This window comes from Ovis canadensis, chromosome 1 (assembly GCF_042477335.2).
Source record: "Ovis canadensis isolate MfBH-ARS-UI-01 breed Bighorn chromosome 1, ARS-UI_OviCan_v2, whole genome shotgun sequence".
Classification (NCBI taxonomy): Eukaryota; Metazoa; Chordata; class Mammalia; order Artiodactyla; family Bovidae; genus Ovis; species Ovis canadensis.
Genome location: NC_091245.1, coordinates 278,171,062 through 278,194,118, shown reverse-complemented (window position 1 = coordinate 278,194,118; position 23,057 = coordinate 278,171,062). Strand labels below are relative to the sequence as shown.

The 23,057-nt window shown below is 40.4% G+C and overlaps 1 protein-coding gene across 22 annotated transcripts in view; it reads left to right on the top strand.

The window, feature by feature from the left end:
- The window catches only part of TBC1D5 (TBC1 domain family member 5), a 593,981-nt gene that overhangs the window by 120,430 nt on the left and 450,494 nt on the right, over positions 1-23,057 (top strand). For 7 of the 22 annotated variants that reach the window (XM_069568872.1, XM_069568801.1, XM_069568940.1 and 4 more), the window contains one exon: positions 19,863-19,926. The exons of 13 other annotated variants lie outside the window; for them this stretch is intronic. The gene's annotated coding sequence lies outside the window, so the exon portion shown is untranslated. Of the gene's footprint in view, positions 1-12,806; positions 12,857-19,862; positions 19,927-23,057 lie in introns of all 22 variants that reach the window. 2 more of the 22 variants (XM_069568816.1, XM_069568907.1) reach the window with 1 other exon arrangement.

The window sequence follows — 23,057 nt, the reverse complement described above, 5'->3', positions numbered from 1 at the left end:
TTGGCCTTCACCAGCTCGCAGAGCTTGCTCAAATTCCTGTCCGTTGAGTTGGTGATGCTATCTGAACATCTCATCCTCTGTCGTCCCCCTCTTCTCCTGCCTTCAATCTTTCCCAGCATCAGGGTCTTTTCCAAAGAGTCAGTTCTTCCCATCAGGTGGCCAAAGTATTGGCATTTCAGCTTCAGCATCAGTCCTTCCAATGAATATTCAGGACTGATTTCCTTGAGGATGAACTGGTTTGACCTCTTTGCAGTCCAAGGGACTCTCAAGAGTCTTCTCCACAGTTCAAAAGCATAATTCTTAAGGGCTCAGCTTTCTTCATAGTCCAACTCTCACATCCATACATGACCACTGGAAAAACCATAGCCTTGACTAGATGGACCTTTGCTGGCAAAGTAATGTCTTTGCTTTTTAATACCTGTCTAGATTGGGTAATAGCTTTTCTTCCAAGAATCAAGTGTCTTTTAATTTCATGGCTGCAGTCACGATCTGCAGTGATTTTGGAGCCCCCAAAAGTAGCATCTGTCACTGCTTCCATTGTTTCCCCATATATTGGCCATGAAGTGATGGGACCAGATGCCATGCTCTTAGTTTTCTGAATGTTGAGCTTTAAGCAAGCTTTTTCAGTCACCTGTTTCACTTTCATCAAGAGCTTCTTTTTAGTTCTTCTTCACTTTCTGCCATAAGAATGGTGTCATCTGCATACCTAGGGTTATTGATATTTCTTCTGGCATTCTTGATTCCAGCTTGTGCTTCATTCAGCCCAGCGTTTCTCATGATGTACTCTGCGTTTAAGTTAAACAAGCTGGTTAACAGTATGCAGCCTTGACGTACTCCTTTCCTGTTTGGAACCAGTCTGTTGATCCTTGTGCAGTTCTAACTGTTGCTTCCTGACCTGCATACAGATTTCTCAGAAGGCAGGTCAGGTAGTCTGGTATTCCCGTCTCTTTAAGAGTTTTCCACATTTTGTTGTGATCCACACAGTCAAAGGCTTTGGCATAGTCAATAAAACAGAAGTAGATGTTTTTCTGGAACTCTGTTGCTTTTTGCCAACAACCAAAGGATGCTGGCAATTTGATCTCTGGTTCCTTTGTCTCTTCTATATCCAGCTTGAACATCTGGGAGTTCACGGTTTACATACTATTGAAGCCTAGCTTGGCGAATGTTGAGCATTACTTTGCTAGTGCGTGAGATAAGTGCAATTGTGCAGTAGTTTGGGCACCTTCCTGGTAGTTTGGGTAGTTTGGGCACCTTCCTGGTGGCTCAGAGGTTAAAGCGTCTGCCTCCAATGTGGGAGACCCGGGTTCGATCCTTGGGTCGGGAAGATCCCGTGGAGAAGGAAATGGCAATCCACTCCAGTATTCTTGCCTGGAGAATCCCATGGACGGAGAAGCCTAGTAGGTTACAGTCCATGGGATTGCACAGAGTCGGACACGACTGAGCGACTTCACCTCACCTCACCTTGGGCATTGTTTGGCATTGCCTTTCTTTGGGATTGGAATGAAAACTGACCTTTTCTTGTCTTGGGACCACTGCTGAGTTTTCCTAATTTGCTGGCATATTTAGTGCAATACTTTCACAGCATCATCTTTTAGGATTTTTAATAGCTCAACTGTAATTTGATCACCCCCACTAGCTTTGTTTGTAGTGATGCTTGCTAAGACCCACTTGACTTCACATTCCAGGATATCTGGCTCTAGGTGAGTGATCACACCATCATGGTTATCTGGGTCGTGAAGATCTCTTTTGTATAGTTCTTCTGTGTATTCTTGCCACCTCTCCTTAATATCTAATGCTTCTGTTAGGTCCATACCATTTCTGTCCTTTATTGTGTCCATCTTTGCATGAAATACTCCCTTGGTATTTCTGATTTTCTTGAAGAGATCTCTAGTCTTTCCCATTCTATTGTTTTCCTCTATTTCTTTGCACGGATCACTTAGGAAGGCTTTCTTGTCTCTCCTTGCTATGTTTTGGAATTCTGCGTTCAGGTGGGTATATCTTTCCTTTTTACCTTTGCCTTTAGCTTGTCTTCTTTTCTCAGCTGTTTGCAAGATCTGCTCAGATAGCCACTTTGCCTTATTGCATTTCTATTTTGGGGGGATTGTCTTGATCACTGCCTCCTGTACAGTGTCTCGAACCTCCGTCAGTAGTTCTTCAGGCACTCTGTCTATCAGACCTAATCCCTTGAATCTATTTGTCATTTCTATTGTATAATGGTTTAGAATTTGATTTAGGTCATACCTGAATGGCCTAATGGTTTTCCCTACTTTCTTCAATTTTAGTCTGAATGCCTACTATCCTGCCTTAATTATTTTTAGCATCCCTTTTTTTTTTTTTTTTATTGTTCCCAGATAAATTATCGCAAAGGTATTGTTTTAAGGCAACACCCAGTTTTAGTTATATGGTCGTATAGTTCAGAAGTCCAGTATATGTCTCCCTAGCCCAAAATCAGGGTCAGAGAATCTGTTTCCTCTTCTTTCAGTTTCTTGGCAAAACTCCCTTCCATGTGATTGTAGGACCGAGGTCTCCATTCTTTTGTTTGGTTCCTGTGCTCCAGGAACCCTTTCCAGCTTCTTGTGACAGCTACTTCTTGGCTCATGGCCCTCTCCCCCCGTTTCAAAGCCAGCAACAGCTATTGGGATCCTCCTTGATGCCTTTCTGACCCTTCTCTCCTTGCATCTTTCTTTTTGACTCATGTGATTAGATTTGGCTCACTAGGATTATCTAGGATAATCTCTCCAGCTCAAGGTTCATCAGTAATCATTTCTTCAGATGGCTTTTTGCCTTGTGAAGTAACAGGTCTAAGGGAGTAAGAGGCGGCTTTGGAGGGACTGGTGAAGTGTTTTGCCTCCTACAAGGTCTTTTAACTCTTAGGAATGTCACAGTTTGGCCACTAAATTATAGGGTTATCCAATTTGAGCTGCCAGTAGAATTACTTAAAATACAAATTAAACCCCAGACTCAACTTTCTTCTTTCCTCTCTTTAAAATGTATGTTTCAGTTCTTTCCTTTCTGTTCCCTGTCCGGGCTCCCTTTGACACTTTTACGATGGTCGTGAATCCTTTTCCTGACTTGTCAGAAGTCAGCAAGGAGGAGGTATGTTGCTTCTTTTTTGCCTATTTGTTGTAGATGAAGGAGCCACGTGTTCAGTGGTGTGGTGGCTCCCATCGTTCTTTCAGTCTTTTGCCTTTGAAGTCTGCCATACTCTGGTTCCTCGTGGCACGGCAGCTTCAGGAAGCTGTGTCTAAGTTTCTGTTGTTGCTTGTGATGCTGTCCTTAGACTACTGCATGGAAAGAGGAGGGATTAAGACCGGCTCTCCCCACCGTGCCCACTCCCCGTCTTTAGACTTCGTTTTATATTGAAGAGGTCCCTGGGCATTGCATTCATTTAAGTAGCTTATTATTTTTTCAGAGGGTGTGGTTTTATATTCTAGAAACAAATTTTGTTGGTACTGCTGCCTTTTTAATAAAGTAGGTACTTGAGTATTTTTGTTTCACATTTTTGCGAATTTTAATTTAGTAGATTAAACTACATTAATTGAAGAAAACAATCATGTATTTTATGTCTGTCTAAAGACCAAATTGCCATTTTTGTCTATTCTTCAACTAAGTTTGTCATCTGGAATTTTTCCCAAAGCACAGAATATAATTTTGTATTCAAATAGATTAATTTCTTGTTTGGACAATCTGAAAAAGACCAATTTATGACTTTCAATCCTTTATCTTATTTTAATAAGCTAAGTAGATATTGGATACTTGGTAATTTATAGATAGTTGAGTCTTTAATTTAATAGTGAATCCATCAGAGTTTAGATTTACTTAAGTAATGCCTAATACATAAAACCCATGCTCCATACCTCTAAAGTTAATTTCTCTCTTTTCCGTTTACAATGCCAGTGTTACACTCCGTTTGCTGTCGGTGGAAATGTAGCCGGCAGACACGGCACATATTCATCATCCCCGAGTTCACTATATCACACACGGAAAGCACATTAATACGCCGTACAGAAAGCCTAACACACATAAACAACCACTTAGCATTTGTAAGAACATTTCTGACTTATTGATTAGCTTAAATATCTTCTAGTCGAGCGTGACACCCACGTGGCCTGCACGTATTCACGTACTCATCTCGGAGCAAGTGCTGCTTTGGCTGATGAATGAACACGTCTCTGCTTTATGTATCACAACGAAGATCAGACCTTAGAGAGCTTTTCTCTACCCATCAGAATCCCTAAATCTTGTCACAATTAAATTTTTCTCGGGATTCTTCAGATAAAGTATACTCTGGAAGACAACTTTTAACAACCTTATTACGCAATCAGTATTTGCATGTGGTGTTCTGAGTGGGGGCAAGAGCACTCATCTTAATTTCTCTTTTCCTTATGTTTCTCTTTTATGTTCTTGTGTAAACTCTACCTTGTAAATTAGCCTCAAAATAGGTTGACTGTATATGTTGTAAAAATATGTACAATATTTAAATCTTTTTCTCATTGAAATATTTTATTGAAATTGGTAATTATCAAAGCATAATACCTACTTTATGTAGATAACTGACCTAAACCTCAGAAAATGAAATAAAGAAATTAGAAGTAATATAGATGTGAAAAAATGAGGGGTGTACTGTGGTTCATGTAAAGGGTAAAGAATAGATGAGTATTTGCTTTTGGCCTCTGTGGGCATTTATGTGTATTCTAGAATTCGGACACTTTAAAAGAAAAATGTCGTAGCCTCTTCTTTTAGTGAAATAATACAATAGGAAGTAATGTGTTTAAACATTTTATGGTTTCCTCAGGTACTTAGTTTATATTCTGATACTTCCTTATTCAAATAAAAAGAGAAACAATTTACAGATTATGGTTTCTCTTTTACTTTCTCCAGCGCTGCTTGGGTAAGCTTCTGTGAGCTCTTTGGACACTGTGGTCCTTTCGTGAGTCATCCGGCACTCAGCTGTCTCATGAAGCCAGCCAGTCCCTTTCATTTTAGTTGCTTTCCCCAGGTATATTATAGAGTTCGTTAATAGTGTGGCTGAATCTTCAGCCTCTGCTTTTTACTCGTCCTCTCCCTTCCGTTTCCAGGTCTGCACTGTTGCACCCTCATAGCACACTCTACAGTCTGGAGCTCGGGGTCAACATATGCACACTGCAGAGCTTAAAATAGACAACCAGCAAGGACCCACTGCGCAGCGCAGGAAACCCTGCTCGAGGTTGTACAACAGCCGAAGTGGGAAAAGAATAGACCTGTGTATAGATGAAACAGAGTCACTTTGCTGTCCACCTGAAACTAACACAGCACTGTTAGCCACCTGTACTCCAACATAAAATACAAAGGTAAAAAGTCACCTGTACTCCAACATAAAATACAAAGGTAAAAAGTCACCTGTACTCCAACATAAAATAAAAAGGTAAAAAGTCACCTGTACTCCAACATAAAATAAAAAGGTAAAAAGTCACCTGTACTCCAACATAAAATAAAAAGGTAAAAAGTCACCTGTACTCCAACATAAAATAAAAAGGTAAAAAAGTCACCTGTACTCCAACATAAAAAGGTAAAAAGTCACCTGTACTCCAACATAAAATAAAAAGGTAAAAAAGTCACCTGTACTCCAACATAAAATAAAAAGGCAAAAAAGTCACTTGTACTCCAACATGAAATAAAAAGTTAAAAAAGTCACCTGTACTCCAACATAAAAAGGTAAAAGTCACCTATACTCCAATATAAAATAAAAAGGTAAAAATCAACAAATAAAATCTGTCCTCTGTGCCTTTTGCCACATTCTCATGTCTCTACTCCATTTCCTACTGTCTCGAATACTTTGCTTCCCAACATGTTGAAATGCTTGGAAGAACGGAACGCATCCTCTTGTCCCAGCAGAATTTAGCTGTTCTTAGCTTGCCTCCCATTATCTTTAGGATCTTTTTCTTAGACCTAGGAATTCGCTCCCTTACTCATCATATCTAATTAGTTTATAGTCATAGTGGGGTTTGCTCCTGTCAGATCCTTACCATTCTTAAAAGCCAGCCCCATCTACTCCTTTACAGCCTTATTCCTCGAATACTTCAGAAGTTTTTGCTCTGCTCGTATCCGAAGTGTTTGATATCCTTTCTGCGTTCAAATCCATCCCATATATTGTTGTCAGATTAATTTCCCTTAAGTATTGTTTTTATTCTGTCATCATTCTGCCTTGTTACTGTTCAGTCACCAAGTCCTGTTCGACTTTTAGCAGCACACCAGGCTTCCGTGTCCCTCACCATCTCCTGGAGTTTGCCCAAGTTCATGTCCATTGAATCAGTGATGCCATCCAACCATCTCATTCTGTTTCCCTCTTCTTCTGCTTTCAGTCTTTGGCAGCATCAGGGTCTTTTCCAGTGTGTCAGCTGTTTGCATCAGGTGTACAGAGTATTGGAGCATCAGCTTCAGCATCAGTCCATCCAGTGAACAACCAGGGCTGGTCTCCTTTAGGATGGACTGGTTAGATCTCCTTGCAGTCCAAGGGACCCTCAAGCGTCTTCTCCAACACTGCAGTTCAAAAGCACCAGTTCTTTGGTGCTCAGCCTTCTTCGTGGTCCAGCTTTCACATCCGTACATGACCACTGGAAAGACTGAAAGTGGAAGTGTTGGTTGCTCAGCTGGGTCTGACTCTTTGTGGTCCACCAGGCTCCTGTATCCATGGAATTTCCAGGCAGGAATGCTAGAGTGGGTATCCATTTCCTATACAGACCTTTGTTGGTAGAGTGATGTTGTTGCTTTTTAATACAGTGCCTAGGTTTGTCATTGCTTTCCTGCTTAGGAACATTTAATAACCCCACTCTGTCTGTAGATTGAAATTTGCAATCTCCAGCCTGATTTCATATTTTTTAAAAAAACCCAGTGGTTCAGTTATATACACAGTCTCTGTCAGATTCTTCCCCCTTACTGTCTGGATGTGCTGCAACATTCTGTGGCCCCCGTGGTCTGGAGCCTGGCCGGCGCCTCTGTCCACGGGGCCTTTCAGGCCAGAGTAGGGGAGCACATTGCCACTTCCTTCTCCTGCCTTGGCAGGTGGATTCTTCACCACTTGAGCCCTTTTCCCTTCCAGGGTTTTCCAAAATACTGATTCTAGCGTGATTTTCAAGGCTCCTTGGTGGAGTTGTCCTAAGCTGCTTATTTAGCCTGTGTTCCGCTGCTGCTGCTGCTAAGTCGTGTCCTTCTCCAGTGCGTGAAAGTGAAAAGTGAAGTCGCTCAGTTGTGTCCGACTCTTCGCAACCCCATGGACTGCAGTCCACCAGGCTCCTCTGTCCGTGGGATTTTCCAGGCAAGAGGACTGGAGTGGGGTGCCATTGCCTTCTTTGTGTGTTCCACTAGTGAGTAACAAAAAAGTCTCCCATTTCTGTCAAGATGGTGCCAACATACTGAGAATTTTCCTGGACTTGCATGGCCTTCCTCATCTCACTTCTCCTTTTGTCCTGTGATCCCGCTGTATTTTCTCTAAACATGCTTTTCTAAAGGTTGTGTACTTTCTTCCTAACTTGGAGCTCATGTCCTGCACACTCCATGAAATCTTTCTGAAGAATTTGGTGTACCTTGATCTCACCCTCTCTCAAGTCCTGTTTTGATTTGTTACCTATTACAGGGCCCTTTTTGTTTGGTGTTTTGCACTATTACGTGTTTGTAGTTGGGCCTAGATTCTGTACTGTTCATTATTAATAGATTTTAAGTGTGAAGAGATGAGGGACCATGTTCTGTTTCCTTAGATCTCTCTTATGGACTAAGTATCAGTCATTACAAATCTCAGATGATAAATTGATATTTGCTCATTCATTATTTTCATAAATATTAATTGATTACCCAAGAAGTATTGATAATGGGTTAAACGAAAGAAGTAAAGACCCTGTATTCATGGACTTTCCATTCTAGAAGGGAGAGAGAAATATCCTGGAGCTAACTTAGCAGTGCTTATTTAATTACGATTGAGGACTGTGGTTTGCTACGTTTTTGACAAGTGAAACCCTGAGAATCGCCTTCTTTCTTTTCCTCTGCTGTTATTGGTATATATACTTTTTCTTGCTTTAAACATGAATTTTGATGCAGTAAACTACTCTCAGGTTTTCCAAGGGTAAAACAGTTGTTTTCTTCTGTGTACACAGTACTGACATGCCGTAAGTCTAGATTCAGTAGGCAAAAGAGTGGAAAGGATGATTCATATTTTTTTTGACATTTAAACAGTTACAGTAAATTTGTTTATCCTTGAATATCTATGAAAAGTTTATATTTAATATACTAAAGTTCTCTTTTATAGAAAAGATTAAAGTTAAATACATTATTAGACACATTATTATTTTAACTTAAATGTTTCTTCCAGTGGCTTGAACGACATCATGTTTCCTAGGTATGGTTTTTTGAGATTGTAATAACCATAGAAAGTTAATGCTGAAAGAATGGCAAAGTATGCAATGAAACGAAAAATTATTGTATTTGCAAATGTAAAATCATAATTTACATAAATGTTATAGTTAGGGACATTATGAATGTAAATATGCCTTCTCTATTCTCAGTCCTGTAATGTCATTCTTTGTCCAGTGGGAGATGAAGAGTGATGTTGAGACTGCCGTTTAACCTATTATAACAGCTTTAAAAAGATGAAATAGCGTTGATGTAAATATGAGGAGGGAAAAGTGTATTTGTCTCCATTAAGTGGCATAAAAAGCCATGGCAAGAATAACATGCGGGTGGGTGTGCACTAGGCAGTGAGATCCCTAAATTCAGGTGCTGATTATAAGTGCAAGGACAGTTGCCTCCCACATACTTAACTGTTGTCTGTTTTCTTTAGTTAAAGTATAATTCAGAGTTCTTAAAGTGCTGAATATGGCTTTTTATTTTTTCACTTCCCCTTAGCATATATGTTAAAAAAAAAACCCCAAAACCAAAAGCACTTCTACTGGACGGTGATTTTGATGGATATAGGTGGAATATTAAACCAAATGCTATAAAGATAATTCACATGATTGCTTTTGAATGTTCTTTATTGAATACCTTACTTGCTTCCCACTGTTAACAAACAAATGTTTAGCGGTAAAGTTAAAATTATTTAAATGTATCTGAGCACAATTTACTTTGCTGTTGTGTACCAGGGACTTAAGCTTTAGATTGTGATTAGTACAGGGATTATGAGTATGTTTGTTTAGATTATTATAGTTTTTAAAACTTACTTTGGTGATGCTCTTTAGCATCATGGCTTCAAAGTGATATAGTGCTTTCCAATCATCAGTTTTGACATTTTTTAAGTATTAAAGAAGAAGGAATTTCCTTCGCATTTTCTGCAAACCCTTTCAATGATAATTCTGTAATGTATTCTTCAATTGTTGAAAAGTATATAGTATGGAAACCCTGTTCTTAGAAGGTAGCTGGCTTTTATGCATAGAATAGCAGGGAAAGTGTTCTAGACTTAATTTTTTTTAAAACTTTGTTTTTAGAAAAAAGAGTACAAAAAACCCCTCTGTAATCTTGCCACTTTTTTATTCTTAGGTATGCTTTTTATTTAGCTTTTAGTAACTTGTAATTTAAGATCACAGTTATTAGGTGTTTTTCTGCATTTTATATATCACTCCCAGATGCTACAGTATTAGTTTTTATCACTGCATATTTTATGAAATGTCAGCCTTCTGTTGGCTGTTCACGCAGCATTGTTAGTGATCAAAGACACAACATAAAGGAGAGGAATCTAAACAGTTGGCTTATCTTTGTCCTTCACTGTGACAAAAATACTATAAAATTACCTTATAAAAAGTCAAATAAAGGCATCATTTAACATGCAATGAAAGGATAAATGTCTTTGTTTTTTAGTTAAATAAAATCTTAAAATGTTTAATATCAAGGAAATCCAGTTATAAAGAGAAATAATCTCTAATTGTGCTGACTTTTCCTTTGTAAGGAATGGGGGTAATGTATGTGGTACGGTGGCAGCGCCGTCCCTAGGAAAGGCCACACGATTTTTAACAGCACAAAAAGTGGCTCAGTTTAAATTCTTAGTTTTTGTTATTCAAAGTACATCCTAGAAAAGTGGTTTGGGCATTAGGCTGTATGTGATCTTATTTATTATTGTCTTGAATTGACTTACTTTCTAGATTAAAACTATATTCTATAGATGTACCAGTTCTTTTTTCTCTAGTTCAATTTCAAGGTTAAAGTATAGAATGGGAAAAAATTCTCAAAGCCTGAAAGAAGATCTATAAGAATAAAAGTCTTGAATGATTTTGATCAGCTGTTGTGTATGCCCACCACAGCAGTTGGTTCAATCAATTTTATGTTTTGGGATGCTTTTATTAAAATGAGCTGCTGCTTTCAGTAAATCATTGAGAAAGATGCTGGCTTTATACGTTCTTTTTTGGGTGGAGGCATGGCAATAGTAGTTTCTCTTTGTAGCCTGTGAGTTACTGAAGGTGGAGACAACTCCTGACCACCACAGACTTCAGTGCATTTTTACGTCATTGGCGTGGGTATTTCCATACAGAAGTAGAATGAGGATTTAGAGTTAAGTGATTTTTGTATAAACACATGCACTTTCATGGCAACACGCAGGAGACTGCCATTCCTAAAGGAAAATAACTGTCAGCGGACAGTGATGATTTCAGTGTCCTCCCTTTATTGTGCTCAGTTTCAGTTTTCATAGGTCGCTGAGAGCTGCATTGTTTTCATCTGGGAGAGTCTGACTTTTGAAAAGCAGTTTGAAGGAGAGCTAGTGGATACTTAGAAATTAGGGGCCTCTTTTTTGTCGTAAGGTGCCCAGAACTCTGCCAGAGTGAGGTCCCTTGTTTGACAACATTGGTGTTACCTGCGAGCTTGCTGGAAATGCAGAATATGGGGGCCTAAACCCATGCCTGCTGAATCAGAATCTGCATTTTGATCGACATTACCAACTAATTTGTATACACATTAAAATTTGAGAAGCTTCTCAGCCAAAACCTCTCCTTTTCTCTGCATGTGTGTGTTGTAATTGTGCAGAGGCAGATTGGAGTTAGTTGGTCATTGGCAGTTCGGGGGTTGGAGGACACGATAGGAAGTTGACATTAGAATTTTCATGGGGCCCTGAAGTAGGCAAATATTTGATCTAGAACTCTCCAGGGTTTTGGTCTTTAAGTAATTACAGTTGGGATCTGTAGCTCCTCTGTATTATAGGTGGGAAGCTTCACAGGACTCTGCTAATGTTAAGCAGTTGGTTTCTTTTGGTTCTTAAATCTTGATAAATTTCTGATAATCTGGTGCTTTCTCCCAGTAACATTGTAGCAGCATTTCCATAGTATATAGTCTGTGGTATGTTTTTCCCAGGTGAGGCTCTCAGTGGAAAAGCCTGTGGTCAAATAAGTTTAGAAAGCACTGTATACTTTATGCCTCTTTAAGAAAATTACAACATACATTGATTTGTATTAAAAAATCTTAAGAACCTGGTGTAGCTTTATTCCATGTAGCATTTTCCAAATTTACTTGACCATGGCATTCGGCATCCTTTTTCTTTAAAAAAAAACAAAACAAAAAAACAAAAAACCAAAAACACACAGCCATTCTTACCTCTCGGCGTGTGCACACACTGGCTTCTTTCCAGTGTTTGTTTTCCTTAATCAAATAAGAGGTGAGACAACTTTTGAAGTTGTCATGATGGTTACGCCACTAAAAACACACTTTGCATTATTGTTCCTTGCGCGAATGACACTGCTGCAGCCCTTGTCTGCTGAAGGGACTAAGCATGGCAGACACCTCCAGATCTGGGAAAACTGAGAGAGCATCTTCTAGAAAGTGAATGTTGACGAGATCCCAGTCAGATTTGGTGGGCAAGTGGAAGGGAGGACAAGGAGCACTCTCAGTATTTGCTAGAATGAGGACAGCCATGAGCAAGCGATGAAACAAGTTCAATATTTCAGCTCAATGAATGGTTCCTGAAATCCTAACAAGAGAGTAAGCCAGGTGCCTGTTGGAGTAAGTAGAGTATAGTCCAGTAAATGTATGAGAGCTGAAATCCAGGAGTTTCCAGCTAGATGATTTTCCAGGGGTGTTTATAAGAAGTAAAGTTGGCCATTGTACTGTGTGCTGGAGAGCCTGAGGCAAGAAGCAACTGTAGCGTTTGAGGGTAGGGGGACAGAGGAAGGAATCTTAGCAGAGAATTGCAGGAGGTGAGATAGGAGAGACCAAACAGCCTTGGAAATCTTGGAGCTGAAGTGTTCGTCACTCAGTTGTGTCTGACTCTTGGTGACCTGCCAGGCTCCTCTGTCCATGGGATTCTCCAGGCAAGAATACTGGACTGGGTAGCCATTCCCTTCTTCAGGGGATCTTCCCGACCCAGAGATCGAACCCAGGTCTCCTGCATTGAAGGCAGATTCTTTAACGTTTGAGCCACCCGGGCTAACATCCCAAATGCAATATACTGTGATAGTTGAAATCAGTGCTAGACTTTGGAGTAAGAGCCAGAGGGCTCACTTCTGATGAGTTCACGTCATGAGACCTCACTCTCTTCAACTTACCGTGGGAATAATATGGTAGAAAAAACTGCAAATGGTGGCTTAACAGATAGTTTAAGAGCAGTGTTCTCTTTGCCTAGATTCACTGTGGACATTTCAGCTCGTCTGTCATTCAGGTGCAGCTCTTCCCTTCCTCCCTTCAAACACGTGGACGTGTGCACACAGTTTTTCCCCTCAACTTGGAGCAAAGATTGCGTTTATATCTGAAAGCCTGTCAGTGTATATTCTAGTAGGGATGTTCTTGTCCATATCTATAGTATAACATTCAGCTTCAGTAACTTGAATATATTTATATCTAATCTGCTTTCCGTATTCCAGATTTCTCATGTGAAACCATAATGTTCCTCACATAAGCATTTCTCCCTTCGGTAAGTATCCAGTCTAGGACCAGACATGGTATGCAGCTGTTTTGTCTCTTTTGCCTTCTGTCGTCTGAAAGGGTCACGCAGCCTTTCTTTTTCCATGATGTTAACATTTTTGAGTGATACAGCCCTTCGTTTGTCTGTCTGTCACTCCTCATTTGGGGTGTCTGCCTTTTCCTCATGATTAGATTTGGGTTCTGCGTTCCAGCCAGAAGACTGCGTAAATGACATGGTGTCCTCCTTGGGATGTCACAGATAGAGGCACACTGGGAATGTCACCTGTGATCAGTCAGAATGTTACCAGATTTCTCCACCATAGAGTTCAAGGTTTTTGTTTTGTTTTGTTTTCCTTGTAACTATAATAAGCAATCAGTAGAATCATGTGAATATCCTGCTCCTTATCAAAATTTTCATCTAGATTTAGCTTCTGTTGACGATTCTTGCCTGGTGTAGTTTTTTCTATAGTGGTTGTAAACTGCTGACTTTCCAATTTCAGCCCTCCTCCTAGTCAGTTACAGCATTCTTCTGTAAGGAAAACCCTTCTGATTGATTGATTCACTTACTTACCCATTCAGTCATTTTTTATTGGTATGAGCTCATGGATGTTCTTTTCAGTGGTTTGTAATTCATTACTTATTTTGATGCTCAAATTGTCCAAGTTTGGTTTAGTAGAAGTACATGGCATTCCCCCATCACATTTTTGAGTGCTTTCTTACTTTCTGGCAAAGCAAGTTGTCACAGACTTATCTCTGATCTATTCCACCCTGGCAGCTCTTGGCCATTTCCCTGAGGAACTCTGATTGCTTTGAGTGGGGTAATAGTATTAGTGGACTGTGCTCATCCCTGTGGGGTCTTGGCTTTAGGCCCTTTTAGAGGAGAGAGTGCCCATGGAAAGTATGTTTACACATCGGCATTGATACAGAAATGTATACAGACATCCAAACTGATAAACACACACATACACGTTTTAGAAATCTTAGTTCACAGCAGTATCTCTGATCCTTCCGCAGCGTTCTTTCTTGTCTCCACTTCTCCGTATTTACATGTTCCTTCTTTCACAGTTAGAACGTTGGCTTCAGGAAGTATTAACACACTAACTTCTCCATGCAACTCAGTAACCTAAGATCGTCTCAGAATTGGTTCATTATGGTGTTAGAACGAGCATGTTTACCGGCAGCCTCGCCAGTTCCAGGGTCGTTTGAAGTTCTCCTCCTCACCCCACTCAGTTCCAAGTATGTGTAATCAGGTGCCGTGTTCTCAGTCACTTGGATCACTTCTTCCTTGCTTATCCCCTAGATGTGACCGTGGCCGAGTTCACTCAGCTCAGTTTCCTCTTAGTATCATATCACTGTTGATTTGATTTTTTGAATGTGTAGAAAATGATCGACTTTTCAAAGAAATAAGATTGTATGAAAAAGCCCTTCCATATCCCCCGTTTACTCGGTCCTTTATAGGTAAACAACCTAACTCTTTCTGTTTTCAGCTCATCCTTCCTTTACACAGATAAGCAGGTAATCTCTCTCATATTTTATTCCCCGTTGTTGTCGAAAGTGTAGTGTGCTATATATGTGCTTCTGCAGTTTGCTTGTCTCCGTTTATCTGTCTCTTGGAAATCATATCAGTTTTAGAGACTTCTCGTACATTCCATTAGTTTTCATTAGAAAACCAAGATCATGGCATCTGGTCCCATCACTTCGTGGCAAAAAGATGGGGAAACAGTGTCAGACCTTATTTTCCTGGGCTCCAAAGTCACTGCAGATGGTGACTGCAGCCAGGAAATTAAAAGATGCTTACTCCTTGGAAGGAAAGTTATGACCAACCTAGACAGCATGTTAAAAAGCAGAGACATTACTTTGTCAACAAAGGTCCATCTAGTCAAGGCTATGGTTTCTCCAGGGGTCATGTATGGATGTGAGAGTTGGACTATAAAGAAAGCTGAGTGCAGAAGAATTGATGCTTTTGAACTGTGGTGTTGGAGAAGACTCTTGAGAGTCCCTTGGACTGCAAGGAGATCCAACCAGTCCATTCTAAAGGAGATCCAACCAGTCCATCCTAAAGGAGACCAGTCCTGGGTGTTCATTGGAAGGACTGATGTTGAAGCTGAAACTCCAATACTTTGGCCACCTGATGCGAAGAGCTGACTCATTGGAAAAGACCCTGATGCTGGGAAAGATTGAGGGCAGGAGGAGAAGGGGACGACAGAGGATGAGATGGTTGGATGGCGTCACCGACTCTATGGACATGGATTTGGGTGGACTCCGGGAGTTGGTGATGGACAGGGAGGCCTGGTATGCTCTGGTTCATGGGGTTGCAAAAAGTTGGACATGACTGAGCAACTGAACTGAACTGAACCATGGTTTATTCAGCCAGTCTCTTACATGTGTATTTTAAAGTAATTTCTGGTATTGTGCAATTGCAGATAATGCTAGGATGGATATACTTGTGTATATGCATTTTCACATTGTTGCAGGTTTATCGTCAGGGAAATTCCTGGAAGTGGGCTTACTGGTTCAAAGTGTAAATGCTTCTGTAGTTTAATCAGATCCTTGCACGGTTCCTTTGCTGGGCTGGTGTTTACCGCTTTGCATTTCCAGTAGCGTCAGGAGTGCCTGTTTCCCTACAGCCTTGCCAACAGTATACCGTGAAAGTTTGGGATTGTTTTCAATCTGATAGATGAAAAATGATATCTCAGTGTACACTTAATTTGCATTTCATTTTATTACGAGTGGAGCTGAATGTCTTTTCATCTGTTTAAAACCCACTTTCTATAGGTCTTTTTTAGAAAGTTGTCTGCAGTGATATTACTCATTTATTCAGTGAGTTATACTACAAATGTTTGCTTCTGGTTTGTCATCTCTATTTTGATTTTGCTTCTGGTATTTTTGTCATGTCAAAGTTTTGGTTTTGTATTCTAGTTCTCATTAGAAAGAGTTTCCTCTTATAACTCTCAGGGTAAAGGAGATACTCAGCTTGTTTGGTTTCGTTATTCACACTTAAATCTCTGATCTGTTTAGAGCTTATTTCTGTGTATGGTGTAAGAAGCAGACCCACGCTTTGTCTCCTTGGTCTTTTCCCCAAATGCCTATCCACTTGTTTAGAAGCCCACTCTCATGCCAGTGTTCTGAGGTGTCGCTTTATCATAGCTAAATCTGTTTTGGGTCTTTGTGTTCTGTTTCCCTGGGCTGTCTGTCTCTTCCGTTGTACCACACTGTTTTAAGTACAGAGGCTTTGTAGTATATTTTGATGAGAGTTGCCACCACCTGTTTCTTTTCAGTGTGTGCTAACTTTTCCTGAATTTTTATTTTCCGTTTGAACTTCAATATAACATTCTCTAGCTCAAGTTAAATTTGTAAATTTATAACATGTTGATGTTGAGATGTACCAGCCAAGGACAAGATTTTTTTTTTCCCCCTATCATTTGGGCCTACTTTTGTCTTAAAGAGTGTTTGTTCATGTAAGTTTTGAACATTTCCATTTATTCCTATATTTAACATTATTTATTACTATTTTAAATGGACTTTCTTATTCATTAGATATCCTATCTGATGTTATTTGTATATGTGAGTATTACTGGTTTTCACATGTTTATCTTATATCTTGCTCCCTTGCTGAATTTTTTTTTTTTTTTTTAGTTTCTTCATTGATTTTTCTAGGGTTTTCCATCTCATCTGCATCAGGTTTTGTTTGCAAATAGGTTTTGTTTTTTCTTTTCTAATTCTTATTTTTTTATGTTTTTAGTGGTGTTCTCTATTCTGATTTCAATTATTAATATGTCCAGGAAAAAAGTAAGAGTGGTCATAGCGAGCTGCCTTCTCTGTTTTTGACCTTAGTAGGAATGAATGTTACATTGAGAGGTATCCACGTGAGAAAAGATAAAAGTACATGAAATAATGCACTGTTCCCATGGCTTGAGAGGCACTCTGTTTGTTTACATGTGTATTTATGTGAATTATATATCACTCTCTAATACCTCTCTTCCCTTTCATAGCCAAGTATTTTGAAGGAGTTCTCTGCCTGGCAGCTGTTCACCTTCCACTCTCACTCCTCCAACAGCTCCGTTCTGGTTTCCCTCTTGTCAAAACTAAGGCCCTCTTCATGACCTCTGTGTTACTGCATCTCCCAGGATGCCTTTGTTCTTGTCTTTGTCTTACTGTCTTCCTTTTCCTCTGAGCAGCGTCGCAGACCATGCCTTCTTCTAACTGCGCTCTTCTGCTTGTTCCTTTTCAGTTTTCTAGCTCCTGTTGTTCTGCTTCATTTCTAACAGCATGTCCTGGGCTGCTGCTTTTATAATTCTAGTCTGTCTTTTTGAGCTTTATGTATATTAGCTTTCAAAGCAAACCTGTGGCCTGAATTTTCATTAGTTATAAATAAATTATTAGTTATTCTGAGAGTAACATTGCTAATCCACACCTGTCTTCTGAAATGAAGATCTACCCATCAGCCTGCCTGTTTAGTATCTCTTTCCACTTCGAGATGTCAAATCACTTCACAATGTAAGTTCTGACTCCTCTCTCAAATGCCTCTAGTTTTATTTAAGTGACTAGTATCTTTATATCTCTCATTGTGAAAGCTGGACACGAGCATCTTTGTTGAGCCTTCTTTTTCACTCATGGTCTTTATCTGCTGCATTTTCAGGTTGTGTTGATTATCTGTCTATTCTCTCTAGTTTTCTCTAGCCAAAGGAAAGGGAATCCCAGCAAGAAGAAACTTCAGGAGTAAAGAACACACTTTTGGCAGAATGCATAAAGTGGAGACGCACAAGTAGCGTTAGAGAGAACTGGCGCTCAGGCTGTCAAGAGTGCTGATTGCACGGGTGTGGAGGTGGTGCGCCTCCTGCCGTGCGCGCTGTCATCTGCTGGCACAGGGGCCGCCCAGAGCAGCACGGGGGTCTCATCCAGCCCGCGGGCAGTGTCGACCTCGGGGGCTACCTGCATGCCAGTTAGGTCTAGTTCTTGAGATCCAGGCAAGGACTGAAGACATGAAGACAGAAGCGGGTAACTGGAGGCGTGGGGTCTGAATGAGACTGCTAAGCAGGGGAGCAGCCGGCGGAGCAGGCAGGGAGGAGGGGAGCGAAGCTCAAGAGGAGCCTGGAGGACCAGAGAGAGCCATCCTGGAGAGCCCTGCACAGGCTCATAAGGCGGCAGCGCCAGGACAAGGGCCAGAGACTGAGGGGATGGTTGTTGGGGGAAAAAAGTTATAGAAACAAAGAAGTCAGAATGCCGGGAAGGAGACCTTAGCTATTAGGGCTGCAGACTCACCCGGGAGGACAAGGACATGGGAGAGGGCGCCACCTTCGCAGTTTAAGAGCGCAGCTTCCGAAACCTGGAAAGGGCAGGGATTATATAAAGAAGGATTTGTGCTTTTCCTAAAGACAGTGTTGAAGAAAAATGTGCCATAAGCAAAAGGAGAAATTTTTGAAAAGCTGGAGTAATGCTAGTTTAGTATTTTGCTATACTTTGAAAAATTTTGTAAAATGCAAAATAAGTGTAGTTTAACAAAATCCGTCATGGATTGTAAATAGAATCAGTGATAGGAAGTGACAAGTATGGTGAACTGGCCCTTTTCAATGTTGTGGTGTTTGTAAACAGTGGGCAGGAACCCGCTGGAAGCAAGTAGTGAAACCTCCCAGATTTTCACATGATAATCAGATGTCGGAAGCAAAATGCCGGGAAAGCAAAAGGTGAGGAATAAGTGCAGAAATACCATTGCAGGCTGCATGGTGGCAGGGACCTGGCAGCCTGTACTAGTATCTTTTTTTTTTTTTTCAATAAATATGGATTTTAATGAAGATTATTTCCTTTGGTGTAAGTGCTGTTGTTCAGTCGCTCAGTCGTGTCCTACTGTTTGTAGGACGCCATGGACTGCAGCACACCAGGCCTCCCAGTCCATCACCACCTCCCAGGGTTTACGCAAACCCATGTCCATTGAGTCAGTGATGCCATCCAGCCATCTCATCCTTTATCCTCCCCTTCTCCTCCCGCCTTCAGTCTTTCCCAGCCTCAGGGTCTTTTCTGATGAGTCGGCTCTTCTCATCAGGTAGCCAAAATATTGGAGCTTCATTTTCAGTGTCAGTCCGTCTAATGAATATTCAGGATTGATTTCCTTCAGGATTGACTCGTTTGATCTCCTTACCGTCCAAGAGACTCTCAAGAGTCTTCTCCAACACCACAGTTGAGAAGCGTGAAGTCTTGAGCACTCGGCCTTCTGTGCAGTCTGACTCTCCCATCCATACATGGCCACTGGAAAAACCATAGCTCTGACTAGATGGGCCTTTGTTGGTTATAAGTGAGACCTGTGAAAACATCGAAACAAAATGAAAAGAAAAAAGGGGGCGAGGGTTTAGATAGTCCGCACTCTCTCATCCACAAGGCCTTTGTGAGGACAGGGCAGGGCGGGCTGCTCTGGCTGCTGCCGGGCCGGCCTGGAGCAGGGGCTCCGCGCTGCAGGCTCTAAGGCCGCCACCTCCTGTGAAGCCAGCCAACAAGCCTCAGCCCCCTGCCTTGTGACGGGAGGCCCACGCCGCCTCTGTCCCAGCTCGCACTCCACTTCCCTCTGCCTCAGGGCTCGCTAGGAGCAACGATGCCGCAGGCTCGCTAGGAGCAACGATGCCGCAGGCTCGCTAGGAGCAACGATGCCGCAGGCTCTAGCTGCCGCGCAGGCTGGAGTGAGGGCAGTGCCATTGTCACCGCCGAGTATTGTGTTTGCTGTGGGTTCTGAGAGATTCGTTTCATTCACTTCATCACTTTAGGGTAGTTTTCTTGTTTTCCTGGTTAAAATTTGTTTTTGATTTTAAAAAATCATGAATGGCGTTGAGTATTATCTAATTTTTTTTTTCTGAGTCTCCTGAAATGATGCTATAGTTTTGCTTCTAATGGGTTGTGTGATATGGAATGTTTTACTAACTGCAAACCTCCAGAACATTTCATACATAAAAAGATTTGTAGTCTGTTCTTCAAGAAATGAGTAGTCACTTTGCGCCTTGATTACATAGGTCTTGTTTTGAATTCTGCAGGTTGTGGATTGATGACAGCTCTTCAGAAATCAGCAAGACTGAGACGGATTTGGAGAGTAAGAGGGTCAGCTCTGAATTTGCACATGTACTCTACTTCTCTTCCCTTTAAGCTCAGATTTGATTTTTTTTTCTTCACAATCTCTGATATATGTAGGTTTCAAATATCTATTAACTAGAATGAGTACAGAAAATTGATAATTCAGTTTCTAATTTATATGGATGTTCAAGTAATAGTGTAGGTCATGTTGGAGGGAGGCTGAAAGCCCCATAAGTCATTATGTAAAACTTTAAAATGGACTAAGTTTGTATTCCATTTTTATTTACTACTGTTTGTGGAGTTTTTGGGAGAAGGCAATGGCACCCATTCCAGTACTCTTGCCTGGAAAATCCCATGGCAGAGGAGCTTGGTTAGGCTACAGTTCATGGCGTTGCTGAGGGTCGGACACAACAGACCGACTTCACTTTCACTTTTCCTTTCGTGCATTGGAGAAGGAAATGGCAACCCACTCCAGTGTTCTTGCTTGGAGAATCCCAGGGACGGGACAGCCTGGTGGGCTGCCGTCTATGGGGTCGCACAGAATTGGACACGACTGAAGAGACTTAGCAGCAGCAGCAGCAGCACAGAGTTTTTACATAGTGAACAGGAGATGTTAATTTGCAGTTTGTATTAATGGGTTATAATAACCTCAATCTAATAATAGTCTATTAACTGTCTTGCAAATAATGATGATTTTTAAAAATGATTACTTTTAAAATCAATAGTTACCTGAGATTTTTGATCACTTCTGTGGAGTATTAGCTGTATATTACTTTCCAAAAGATATTCTGGAAAATACTTGATTTTAATCTAATAACTATAGTAGCTTTTGCATGGTTAATCATTTTCCTCAGTAAAATTAAATTAACTGTTGAAGGGGAATTTGATTAAGCCATTTCTTCTCAGTTTTCTCCTCTTTCTTATTATTTTGTGCAGTTTAGCCAGAGTTGGAATTTCCTGTTTTATCGGAAGCCATTGGTGTGTATTGGGATCCTTCTTTGGGGCCGTGATATGATTTAGTACTTTGGGGTTATTTGTTGTCATTATTGTTGTTTTTGTCAGTGTAATAATTACCCATTTGTCAAAAGTGTATGTGTGATTTAAACAAAAAGATTTTTAAAATGTGTGAGCTGTACTGTTATAAAGCTTTAGTATTGTAAAGTGCGTATTTAACTTTTCTGAAGGAATATAATTGTCATCTTGAATTACAGTAAATCAAACATTTCTTATGCTAATTATTTTAATGTCATTTGTATATTCAAAATTATGAAATAAAAATTTCCACATAAATTAATAATTACTCATCCTGATTTTCCTTACCAAAATGCTGTGTCAGTCCTTTCTCTGATGTTATACTTACTGTAATAGTCTCATATTTCATTTATCATAGGTAACCAAAGATTTGAGTACAAAAATAAAGATACTTGGTGAAAATTAAATCCTACTAATAAACTTACGATTGACTTTATGAAGGAAAGGGCAGGGAGGTGGACTGTAGGGTGGTGATGAAATAAGAAATCCATTTTTCTTGTGCTCTAGTGGATCACAGTTTAGAAGAGGGAGACTAGCAAGATAAATGGGCCAGGAATTACAGAGCAGGCTTGTATGATTTATCATTACTTTTCAGGATATAATACAGTAGTCACAATAATTTGGTGAATGATCTCCATCTTTGTGTGAAGAAGTCTATTCAATATCATGAAAACATCTATTATCATATGTGGTATAAACATAATTCCCGTCTTGCATTATTGGATGTTAACAAAGCCCCCTGCCCCCTTTGTTTGCATGAATCACAGAAACCTCGCAAGGTCACGCCTGTTATCATGTACGTGTTACTGTTTACTGTTACGCTTCCCCAAAATGATGCACACTCATCTGATCTTTAATCACCCAGGTTGATAAAATGAGCCTCCACGTATGGTGAACTTAGTTCTCCCATCTGATCACATTTTCTGGTTCCTGAAAGACTATCATTTTTCTTTTTAAAAATATTTGTTCCTGTTTTCTGTGTCCAAGCAACCTGGCATGATCAAAATGAGCTGTAAGTTCAGAAAATTCTCAACAGCAGAATTCTAGTTGCTAAAAATGCCAGGTTAAACTAAACATTTTTAGTACATATAATTCATTTCTGCTAAGACTTAAAGTCCTGAAAATTCTGGGATTTTCTTAGGTAAATTCTCCTTAAAGTTTGCTCATGTATGTTTGGATTGTATGGTTTTGTAGAGGTATATGATATTATGTAACTAATGTTTGTTATAGTTTAAGAGCTTGATTGTTTAAAAAGAACATCAAGGGACTTCCCTGATGATCCAGTGTCTGGGACTCTGTGGTTCCAATACGGGGACCTGGGTCCAAACCCTGGTCAGGAAACGAGATCCCACAGGCTGCAACTAAAGTCCCAAGTGCTGTAACGAAGACCTAGCACAGCCAAATAAATAAATTAAATATTTAAAAAAATCAAGTTTGTGAGTCACTCATTCATACAGACACACTGGCATTATTAAGTGTGAAGGCCTGGAAGTCCAGTCCATTAGAAAATGCAGCTCAGCTGCTTTGCAAATAGTTCTTGCTTTGGTGAGAAGTTTTTGTAAAAGAAGTAAACTTAGTGCTGAAGGGAACTGAATCAATCTACAGATGGATGTTTTGGACAGGTGGAAGCCTAAGCTGAACTCAGAGTATCATAGTTTGGCAAATTAAAAAAGTTATGTTACATGGTTTCTAGGCATCAAATCTTGGTTCAGTAGAACTCAAAGACAGACGAAGCTGCTGCTGCTGCTAAGTCACTTCAGTCGTGTCCGACTCTGTGCGACCCCAGAGATGGCAGCCCACCAGGCTCCCCCATCCCTGGGATTCTCCAGGCAAGAACACTGGAGTGGGTTGCCATTTCCTTCTCCAATGCATGAAAGAGAAAAGTGAAAGGGAAGTCACTCAGTCATGTCGACTCTTAGCGACCCCATGGACCGCAGCCTACCAGACTCCTCCATCCATGGGATTTTCCACGCAAGAGTACTGGAGTGGGGTGCCATTGCCTTCTCTGACAGACTAAGCTGCTAGGGTCAAAATAGAGAATTCGTAGTTAAAAAAAAAAATACACCACAGTATTTTTTGAACTTAGCATTTATTTTTTTTAATTCTCATACTTGAGAATTAAACTG